Here is an 11,909-nt window from a genome sequence, read left to right as displayed (position 1 = left end):
AAAGCCTTCAGCATTTTGAAACAAATATAAGCATTTTTAAAAAGTTATTACAGTTTAACTATCATCATTATCAGCCACAGCTTCAGCCTTCGCACTAAGTGGCTAGAGGCTATCATTAGGCCTATATTGCCATGGTGACCAAGGGTTCAGGACATGGAGCACATGGCGCTCTTCTCTGAGCAGTAGGAACAGGGCCGTCTGGAGGTGCCATGATGGAGTTCTGCACGTCAAACTCTGGAGAGTCCAGCTCAATGTGACTGTCTGTAGACCGTTGTTATGGTGGAGAGGAGCCTTATTGTGAGACTGGGAGAAAGGGAGAAAAGAGAGGGGGAGAGAAAGAAAGGGCAAGAGGAAGGAGGACAAAAGGAGAGAGGGGAGTGAGAGGATATAGGGGAGAAAGAGAAGAAAATAACAAAACATGGAGATGAAATGTGTCAGAGTAAAACCTGAACTCCATCCTTAAGTACAAGTGAACTCTGTAGGTAATAACGCAGTAGTGACCTTCTCACCTTGCTCACAGACATCTCCTCAGCACAACATTCCTCCAGACCTCCATTTTGATACGGTGGGAACGGAAGGAATTCACATCATCCTCATCTTCCCTTGCCACTGACCGTGACACCTGGAGCAAGGAGAGAGGGATAGATTGATGTTATGAAAAGAAAGATCCTCAAGGTTTAGCAAGACATTGAGGTAACAGTTAAGCTAAGCCATGAGCAGTCAAGGCACAAAGCTCATTCCATAAGATTTTTTATATAGGCTGAGAATGGAAATACTATTATATTGACTATCTGTATTGAGCGGTTGTCATTTTTTTATTTTACCTTTATTTAACCAGAAAAAGCCCATTGAGACCCAGAGTCTATTTTTCAAGGAAGACCTTGCCAAGGTCTCCCTTGAAAACAACAATCAATACATTACATAACAACAATCAATGCATTACCTTGAAAGCAGCAATCAATACATTACAAAATTAAAACATACAACAATACAACAACATGATCCAGCCTAAAAAAAATAATTTACACTCCTCTGTAACAGAGTCTCCCATCAATATTTTAAATTCATTCATTGGCACTAACACATCTAGATGTAGCATGGATTGTAGATTATTCCATGCGTCTGGTGTACATGAAGAGAAGGCAGTCTTGCCTAATACTGTGAATGTCCTGGGGACTTTAAGTAGCAACCAACTAGCAGACCGGGTATGGTAACTGCTGGTGGTAAAGGAGACCATGTTTCATTTGAATTGTCTTTTTTCAACCAAATTAAACCATATCTGCCCTCAAGCCAGCCAATCAGATGTGCTGGGGGCAACTCTTTCCTTATTGCACGGTTAATGTTCTTTACTGATTGGCTTGCTGGTGGTTTACTGATTGCCTTACTGGTGGTCTGGGTCTCAAACTGGGGACAGGCAGCCTGGGCACCCCCATCCTTATCCCTCTTCCTGTTCAGCCAGTATGTCGCAATCCCTACAACCCTGGGGGGGAGGGATTTCAATTCAAATTTCAATTGGGAAAGAGGATGACAAATCACACAAATACAGGCAAAGCTCATAGACACAGGTCATATACACAGCTCATATACACACAGGATGTAGAAGCACGCATACAAACACACAGGGGGGTTTCTCAATATGAGTACTCCCGTGCTCCACACTCTCATGATCCGAGTGTGTTCTCCGACCACGTTCTCTTGAGTACGTTCTTGTGAGGACAAGAGGGTGGAGAATGTATAAAACAATACATTTGAGAAGCACTCGCACTCCCCCTGCTGTATTACCTCATGTTGCATCTCCCCATTCACTGAACCTTCTTCCAAGATATACACAAAGCATAAGTTTGACTTCATAATTATCAGCTCGATATCTGAATGGTTATAATCTAGATAGCAATCTAGTTAAACAGGCAAAAATGACTTAAAACTAATATTATGCAAGATCATGTCAATTCTTCATGAGTAGCTAGCTAACAATTATTTGTGGCTAGTACTAGCCAGTTAGCCCTATTGACTTGTAATGGGTTTGCGATCTACGGTACATAGGTATGTAAACATGCCAAAATTTACACAACATGTATTTATCAACGTATCAAGATAAAATATTGAAATATTGAAAAAGCACAGTTAAAATATTTGGCAAATAGAAATCAAAACTGGATGGTCTTCAGAGGAAGATGGGAGGGGTTTGGGGTAGCTGAAGGATGGGATAAAAAATGTATTCAAAAAACTATTGTAAAATACATTGTGTCCTTAAAATGTATATACAATATCAATCAATCGTATTTATAAAGCCCTTTTTACATCAGCTGATGTCACAAAGTGCTGTACAAAAACCCAGCGTAAAGCCCCAAACAGCAAGCAATGCAGATGTAGAAGCACGGTGGCTAGGGAAAGCTTCCTAAAAAGGTCGGAACCTAGGAAGAAACCTAGAGAGGAATCAGGCTATGAGGGGTGGCCAGTCCTCTTCTGTCTGTGCCGGTTGGAGACTATAACAGAACATGGCCAAGATGTTCAAACGTTCATAGATGACCAGCAGGGTGAGATAATAATAATCACAGTGGTTATAGAGGGTGCAACAGGTCAGGAATAAATGGCAGTTGGCTTTTCATAGCCGATCATTCAGAGTTAGAGACAGCAGGTGTGGTAGAGAGAGAGTCCAAAACAGCAGGTCTGGGACAAGGTAGCATGTCCGGTGAATAGGTCAGGGTTCCATGGCCGCAGGCAGAACAGTTGAAACTGGAGCAGCAGCATGACCAGGTGGACTGGGGACAGCAAGGACTCATCAGGCCAGGTTGTCCTGAGGCATGTTCCTAGGGCTCAGGTCCTCCAAGAGAGAGAGAGAATGAGAAAGACAAAGAGAGAATTAGAGGGAGACTACTTAAATTCACACAGGACACCGGATAAGACAGGATAAATACTCCAGATATAACAGACTGACCCTAGCTCCCAGACACAAACTATTGCAGCATAAATACTGGAGGCTGAGACAGAAGGGTTCGGGAGACACTAACCCCGGACAGGGCCAAACAGGCAGGATACAACCCCACCCACTTTGCCAAAGCACAGCCCCACAAAACTAGAGGGATATCTTCAATCAATCAATCAATCAATCAAGTTTATTTTATATAGCCCTTCGTACATCAGCTAATATCTCGAAGTGCTGTACAGAGACCCAGCCTAAAACCCCAAACAGCTAGAATGCAGGTGTAGAAGCACGTAATAAACCACCAACCTACTACCCTGAGACAAGGCCGAGTATAGCCCAGGAAGATCTCCCCCACAGCATAAACCCGAGGAGGGGGGGGGGGGGGGGGGCACCAGTAGTAAGTACAGTTGAAATCGGAAGTTTACATATCCTTAGGTTGGAGTCATTAAAACTCGTTTTTCAACCACTCCACAAATTTCTTGTTAACAAACTACAGTTTTGGCAAGTCGGTTAGGACATCTACTCTGTGCATGACAGTAATTTTTCCAACAGTTGTTTACAGACAGATTATATCACTTAAAATTCACTGTATCACAATTCCAGTGGGTCAGAAGTTTACATACACTAAGTTGACTGTGCATTTAAACAGCTTGGAAAATTACAGAAAATTCTGTCATGGATTTAGAAGCTTCTGATAGGCTAATTGACATGATTTGAGTCAATTGGAGGTGTACCTGTGGATACATTTCAAGGCCTACCTTCAAACTCAGTGCCTCTTTGCTTGACATTATGGGAAAATCAAAATAAATCTACCAAGACCTCAGAAAAAAAATTGTAGGCCTTCACAAGTCTGGTTCTTCTTTGGAGAAATTTCTCAAACCCTTGAAGGTACCACGTGCATCTATACAAACAATAGTATGCAAGTATAAACACCATGGGACCACGCAGCCGTCATACCGCTCAGGAAGGAGACACGTTCTGTCTCCTAGAGATGAACGTACTTTGGTGTGAAAAGTGCAAATCAATCCCAGAACAACAGCAAAGGACCTTGTGAAGATGCTGGAGGAAACAGGTACAAAAGTATTTATATCCACAGTAAAACGGGTCCTATATCGACATAACCTGAAAGGCCGCTCAGCAAGGAAGAAGCCACTGCTCCAAAATCGCCATAAAAAAGCCAGACTACGGTTTGCAACTGCACATGGGGACAAAGATTGTACTTTTTGGAGAAACGTCCTCTGGTCTGATAAAACAAAAATAGAGCTGTTCGGCCATAATGACCATCTTTATGTTTGGAAGAAAAAGGGGGATGCTTGCAAACCGAAAAACACCATCCCAACCATGAAGCACAGGGGTGGCAGCATCATGTTGTGGGGGTGCTTTGCTGCAGGAGGGACTGGTGCACTTCACAAAATAGATGGCATCATGAGAATGGACAATTATGTGTAGATATTGAAGCAACATCTCAAGACATCAGTCAGGAAGTTTAAGCTTGGTCACAAATGGGTCTTCCAAATGGACAATGACCCCAAGCATACTTCCAAAGTGGTGTCAAAATGGCTTAAGGACAACAAAGTCAAGGTATTGGAGTGGCCATGACAAAGCCCTGACCTCAATCCCATAGAAGATTTGTGGGCAGAACTGAAAAAATGTGTGCGAGCAAGGAGGCCCACAAACCTGACCGGCTATGAAAAGCCAACTGAGATTTATTCCTGATTATTATTTGACCATGCTTGTCATTTATGAACATTTTGAAAATCTTGGCTCTCTCTAATTTTCTCCTTCTCTCTTTCTTTCTCTCGGAGGACCTGGGCCCTAGGACCATGCGTCGGGAATGCCGCCCGTGGTGACTCCTTGCTGTCCCCAGTCCGCCTGGCCTTGCTGCTATTCCAGTTTCAGCTGTTCTGCCTGCGGTTATGGAACCGCCACCTGTCCCAGACCTGTTGTTTTTCAACTCTTAATGATCAGCTATGAAAAGCCAACTGAAAATTATTCATGATTATTATTTGACCATGCTTGTCACTTATGAACATTTTTGAACATCTTGGCATAGTTCTGTTATAATCTCCACCCAGCACAGCCAGAAGAGGACTGGCCACCCCTCATAGCCTGGTTCCTCTCTAGGTTTCTTCCTAGGTTTTGGCCTTTCTAGGGAGTTTTTCCTAGCCACCGTGCTTCTACACCTGCATTACTAGCTGTTTGGGGTTTTAGGCTGGGTTTCTGTACAGCACTTCGAGATATTAGCTGATGTACGAAGAGCTATATAAAATAAAATTGATTGATTGATTGACCTGACTCAGTTACACCAGCTCTGTCAGGAGGAAAGGGCCAAAATTCACCCAACTTATTGTGGGAAGCTTGTTGAAGGCTACCCGAAACGTTTGACCCAAGTTAAACAATTTAACGGCAATGCTACCAAATACTAATTGAGTGTATGTAAACTTCTGACCCATTGGGAATGTGATGAAAGAAATAAAAGCTGAAATAAATCATTCTCTCTACTATTATTCTGACATTTCACATTCTTAAAATAAAGTGGTGACCCTAACTGACCTAAAACAGGGAATTTTTACTATGATTAAATGCCAGGAATTATGAAAAACTGAGTTTAAATGTATTTGGCGACGGTGTATGTAAACTTCTGACTTCAACTGTGTATATATATACAGCCTTCATTTCTCAGAACAAGAATAGATTGATGAGTTTCAGAAGAAAGGTTTTGTTTCTAGCCATTTTGAGCCTGTAATCGAAGCCACAAATGCTGAAGCTCCAGATACTCAACAAGTCTAAAGAAGGCCAGTTTTATTGCTGCATTAATCAGCACAACAGTTTTCAGCTGTACTAACATAATTGCAAAAGGGTTTTCTAATGATAAATTAGCCTTTTAAAATGATCAACTTGGATTAGCTAACACAACCTACCACTGGAACACAGGAGTGATGGTTGCTGATAATGGGCCTCTGTACACCTATGTAGATATTCCATTAAAAATCTGCCGCTTCCAGCTACAATAGTTATTTACAACATTAACAATGTCTACACAGTATTTCTGATCAATTTGATGTTATTTTAATGGACAAAAAAAATATGATTTTCTTTCAATAACAAGGACATTTCTATGTGACCCCAAACTTTTGAACGGTCGTGTATACATTTACACAAGAAATATATGGGGGATTGGAAATTATATATTTTCCTTTATTATGTTCCCCTAAGCCTACCACACCTCCCATAATTGGAGTAAACTTCAGCTCAAATAATGGCCACAATTGATTTCAAGAAATTTTGCGTCATTTTTTACGTGGTTGCATCATATTTCTTTGCATACTTTCAGTTGAAGCTTGCATTGATGCATGCTTCAAAATACATACAAACGGACTACACATTTCGAGTAGTGCCCTCCGTGCTCCGTTTCGCAAACTTCAATTTGGACACATACTCCGACCCTCCCGCACTCGGAGCATATTAGCATTCATTTTGAAAAACCCACAGACACGCACACACACGCTGTGTGAGTAAGTGATAAGAAGTGTTGGTTTTAATGGACAGCTGGGATGTTGATCATTAAAGTTGCAGAGAGCAGACGGTCAGAGAGCCTTTGGTGAGAAGGTGAGTCACTGCTGCCTCCTGATGATCGGCTAGCTGGCTCACAAACCTTTAGCAGTCATTGACTTTAGCACTTAATTTAATGCACAGACTCAAAGACAGACCAGTGATGACAGTTAGAGCCCCAACACTAAGCTAGTGTTTGTGAATGACAGTTTAGGGTGATGTTGTTTAAAATAGTTCACACAATAATATATTTGTTCTCTCGTTCTCAGATTCTCTCAGAAACCTTTGCAACAAACTGGTTCAACGGCAGGGAGTATCATGTTACAAAAACATCTGATTACAGAATATAATAATGTTTTGATGGCAGTGATTTGGAAATAATTTCAGTTATGATGGCCTTCGTCCTCCAACTGTGTTGTAAGTGAGATGGCCATAAACAGAATCTCTCTCTCTCTGATGCAGTGTGGACTGTGTCGCCATGGAGACTGTAGCATGGCCTTTTATGACCAAATACCCCAGCCGCCACCATGTCACAGGTGTTGTGGGCGTGGTCTTCTCTGGAGCCCCCGCCACCACCATGCATGCATCACCTATGGTCTCAACCTAGGAGGAGAGCAAAGGGTTAACCTATTACACACACACACACACACACACACACACACACACACACACACACACACACACACACACACACACACACACACACACACACACACACACACACACACACACACACACACACACGCACGCACATGTAGTCCTGACCTCACAGGTATTGACAGCAGGCTCTTCCTTGCGCAGTCTCTTGGCCACGGGTTTAGGGACTATCCTGTACAGCAGATCCTCTGTCTTCTTCGTTGCCAAGTCCAGCATCTTCATACCGTCCTCCACTTCTTCTGTTCCTCCAATCACCACAGGGGGCGACGGAGAGGAGTAACAGCACTGAGTCAATCCGACCATAGACATACCGTTGGTCGCACCCTATTCCCTTAATAGTGCCAGTACCAGTGCTCTACTGGACTCATGCATACTCAGGTCGTTGATATAGAGACCGGTTTTAAACATGGCACTCAGACTCTCCATCCTGTAGAAGTACACACACACACAGATCCCAGAGCAATTACCTTTAGTTCAGTGAGCTAACACTGTCTAGAGATAAACACGAACATGCCTATGTTATTACCGGTATGCAGAAATGAACACCTGTAAACAAAGAGAAAGGAAAAACCATTGTAAAGAATTGTGCATCTGCATTGCTGTGTGGGGTTTTAGGCTGGGAATCTGTAAAACACTTTGTGATGTTAAAAGGGCTTTATAAAATAAATGTGATTGATTGAGTGTGGGTGTATTAAGGTAACTTGATTAAGTAATGTTGTAACTTGTAAGGTCACAGGAGGCTGCTGAGGGGAGGACAGCTCATAACAATATCTGGAAAGGAGTAAATGGAATGGTATCCAACACATGGAAATCATGTGTTAGATACCGTTCCATTGATTCCGTTCCAGCCATTTCTATGAGCCCATCCACCCCAAGGTGCCACTGGCCACCTGTGCATGTACTCCAGAGAAGAACACTCACTGGCCAATTAGCTGTACAAGAACCAGACTGCCTGATTAACACCTCATTGGCAGCTAATGATGTGCATAGTAAATGATGTGTGTCACGTGTGCTCCCTCTCTGGCCTCTAGGTCACCAGGCAGCTCGTTAGAGCGCACACCTGTCACCAGCGGCACGCACATAATGACACTCACCTGGACTCCATCACCTCCTTGATTACCTGCCCTTTATAAGTCACTCCATTGGTTTCTTCCCCAGTCGTCGTTGTTCCTGTTTCATGTCGGTGCGCTGTTTGTGTGTCTTGTTTTGGTCATTTATTAATTAAAGTATTCACTCCCTGAACTTTCTTCCCGACTCTCAGTGTACATCGTCACAATGTGCTATGTTGAGGTACCAATTTTGAAGCGCATCAGAAACGGAGATAATTGGTGTTATATAAAAATGTGACTATGATTAACTAATGCTATTCAAGAGAAAAGGGGTAACCAACAATGAGAAGATATTGGAATTAATGCATGGAAGTAACTCAATATGATTAGATTTTTGATGTGTGTAATAATAATTAGGTGGGTGATTATACAGTATGTGTCCTATAGTGTGTATTACTACACGAGTGAACTGGAATTGTGTTGTTTTTCATATCCCAACTCTTCCTGACAGCCTCAGAGAGTGGGGTCACGGCCAGGGTCTGCCATTAACAAAGGCTCAATGGCACATTGACAGATTTATCACCTTGTCGGCTCGGGGATTCGAACTAGCTACCTTTTTGGTTACTAGCCCAGCGCTCTAACCGCTAGGCTACCTGCCGCACAGTGTGTAGGGTACCTGCTGCCCGGTGTGTAGGCTACCTGCCGCCTGGTGTCTCTTACACAGGGCTTCCCAGGAAGATGATGGACTCCCACTCAGTCATGTATCTCATCTGACCCTTCAGTTTCAGACAGCGGCTGCTATCACCCAGCTCTCCGTAGCATTTCACTGTTGTCATCTGAGAGGGGAGAAGAACAGCGTCAAACACACACACACACACACACACACACACACACACACACACACACACACACACACACACACACACACACACACACACACATTAAGGCAGCCCCCCCCTCACCTCTCTGATTCAGAGGGGTTGGGTTAAATGTGGAAGACACATTTCAGTTGAAGGCATTCAGTTGTAGAACTGACTAGGTATCCCCCTTTCCCCGGGGTTGGGTTAGTGTTGGTGTGAGAGTGTTTCTCAATCCTGGAGCTGGGAACTTAAAGGTGTGCACATTTTTGTTTTTGCCCTAGCACTAACACAGTCAGGAAGGCATCATTGATCCTCCTCCCATCCAGGTCATGGAAGACTGGCCATGCCAGAGCCCACGTGGTGCCCTACCATGGCCTACATAGAGCACACAGAGATCAATGAAATACGCTAGCTTTTGGCATGGATAGCTTTTAGCATGGATAGCTAAGATTTTAACATGGATAGCTTAAAGCATGGATAGCTAAGCTTTTAACATGGATAGCTTTAGTGTGGCTCTAGCACACTGATACAGTAGAGCAATTGTGTGTTAATAAATATTAATTTGTTAGTCAAATTTCTAACAAAGTAATGTGTTCCTTTACAACGAGGCAATGCTGATGATAGCAAATATCCAGATGATATCAGAGTGGTCTTCAGGGAAGGAGAAGACTGATGGCAATGCTGAAGGGGAAGACTTCGATGAAGCTGGTGATAGGCAGAATCTCCAGCTCCTCCTCATCCTCCTTCATGATGTAACAGCAGGGGGTTGTTAAAATACAAACATCACAGGCCATTTAGAAAACCACACATCACTTCCTCATGCACTCTACACATGACATATCATGTCAACTGTAACCAGGTTTCCATCCAACCCTTTAAACACATTACAGTACACGTGGGCAATTGTTTTATGACAAATCAAAAAGATCTCGCTCTTTTGTCCATAATAATCTCATCATGTAGGCTATACCCGCATGCCTCCTTTTTCCTCCAAACATAAAGATGGTCATTATGGCCAAACAGTTTTATTTTTTTTCATCAGACCAGAAGACGTTTCTCCTAAAAGTATGATCTTTGTCCCAATGTGCAGTTGCAAAACGTAGTCTGGCTTTTTTATGTCAGATTTGGAGTAGTGGCTTCTTCCTTACTGAGGGGCCTTTAAGGTTATGTCAATAAAGGACACGTTTTACTGTGGATATAGATACTTTTGTACCTGTTTCCTCCAGCATCTTCACAAGGTCCTTTGCTGTTGTTCTGGGATTGATTTGCACTTTTCACACCAAAGTACGTTCATCTCTAGGAGACAGAACACGTCTCCTTCCTGAGCGGTATGGCGGCTGCGTGGTCCCATGGTGTTTATACTTGCGTACTATTGTTTGTACAGATGAACGTGGTACCTTCAGGTATTTGGAAATTGCTCGCAAAGATGAACTAGACTTGTGGAGGTCTACAATTTGTTTTTCTGAGGTCTTGGCTGATTTCTTTTCATTTTCCCATAATGTCAAGCAAAGAGGCACTGAGTTTGAAGGTAGGCCTTGAAATACATCCACAGGTACACCTCCAATTGACTCAAATTATGTCAATTATCCTATCAGAAGCTTCTAAAGCCATGACATCATTTTCTGTAATTTTCCAAGCTGCTTAAATGCACAGTCAACTTAGTGTATGTAAACTTCTGACCCACTGGAGTTGTGATACAGTGAATTATAAGTGAAATAATCTGTCTGTAAACAAATGTTAGAAAAATTACTTATGTCATGTAGTAGATGTCCTAACCGACTTGCCAAAACTGTAATTGTTAACAAGAAATTTGTGGAGTGGTTGAAAAACAAGTTTTAATGACTCCAACTTAAGCGTATGTAACCTTTCGACTTCAACTGTGGATGCAATCCATGATTATCAATTTTATGACTTCAGAGTTATAAATCTGACATTTATGAATCTAATGCAGGTTGATTTGTTTAAAAAGTGTTTCTGACCTCATGGTGACGTGTGAATGGTCCCAAATGAGCTGTTCAGACAGCACCTCCACGTGGATGTCTGTGTCATAGAACTGTTTCTCCATCTGCTTCAACTGGGCTGTGGTGTAGTGCAGGTAGCCTGTATGCTTACTCCTACAGGACACAGAGGGAAGGGGAGGGGTGAGAGTGTCGTTGGTGAATGGTTGGTGGAGTTATACTGTTATCTCACTGTTATCTCTCTCTCATCTCTCTCTCTTTCTCCTCTCTCTCTCTCTCTCCTCTCTCTCTCTCTCTTCTCTCTCTCTTCTCTCGCTCTCTCTTTTTTCTTCCTCTGTCTCCTCTCTCCTCTCTCTCTTTCTCTATGTCTCCTCTCTCCCTCTTCTCTCTGTCTCCTCTCTCCCTCTCTTCTCTTTGTCTCCTCTCTCTCTCCCATCTCTCTCTCTTCTCTCTCTCTCCCATCTCTCTCTCTTCTCTCTCTCTCTCTCCTCTCTCTCTCTCTTTTCTCTCTGTCTCTTCTCTGTTCTCTCTGTCTCCTCTCTCTCTCTCTTCTCTGTCATTTAAATTTCAATTTAAGGGGCATTGTTGGCATGGGAAACATATGTTTACATTGCCAAAGCAAGTGAAATAAATAAACAATACAAAATGAACAGTAAACATTACAATCACAAAGACATTGTCATATTAAGTCTATATACAGTGCTGCAATGATGTGTAAATAGTTAAAGTACAAAAGGAAAATGAAAAAAACATATATATATAAGTTGTATCTACAATGGTTTCCCTTTTCTTGTGGAAACCGGTGACTAATCTTCCTACTATGATTGCACACTGTAGTATTTCACCCAATATATATGGGAGTTTATCAAAATTGGATTTGTTTTCGAATTCTTTGTGGGTCTGTGTA

This window comes from Salvelinus fontinalis, chromosome 29, assembly GCF_029448725.1.
Source record: "Salvelinus fontinalis isolate EN_2023a chromosome 29, ASM2944872v1, whole genome shotgun sequence".
In the NCBI taxonomy this organism is placed as follows: domain Eukaryota; kingdom Metazoa; phylum Chordata; class Actinopteri; order Salmoniformes; family Salmonidae; genus Salvelinus; species Salvelinus fontinalis.
The sequence above is the reverse complement of the archived record's forward strand: the minus strand, read 5'-3'. Positions refer to the sequence as shown.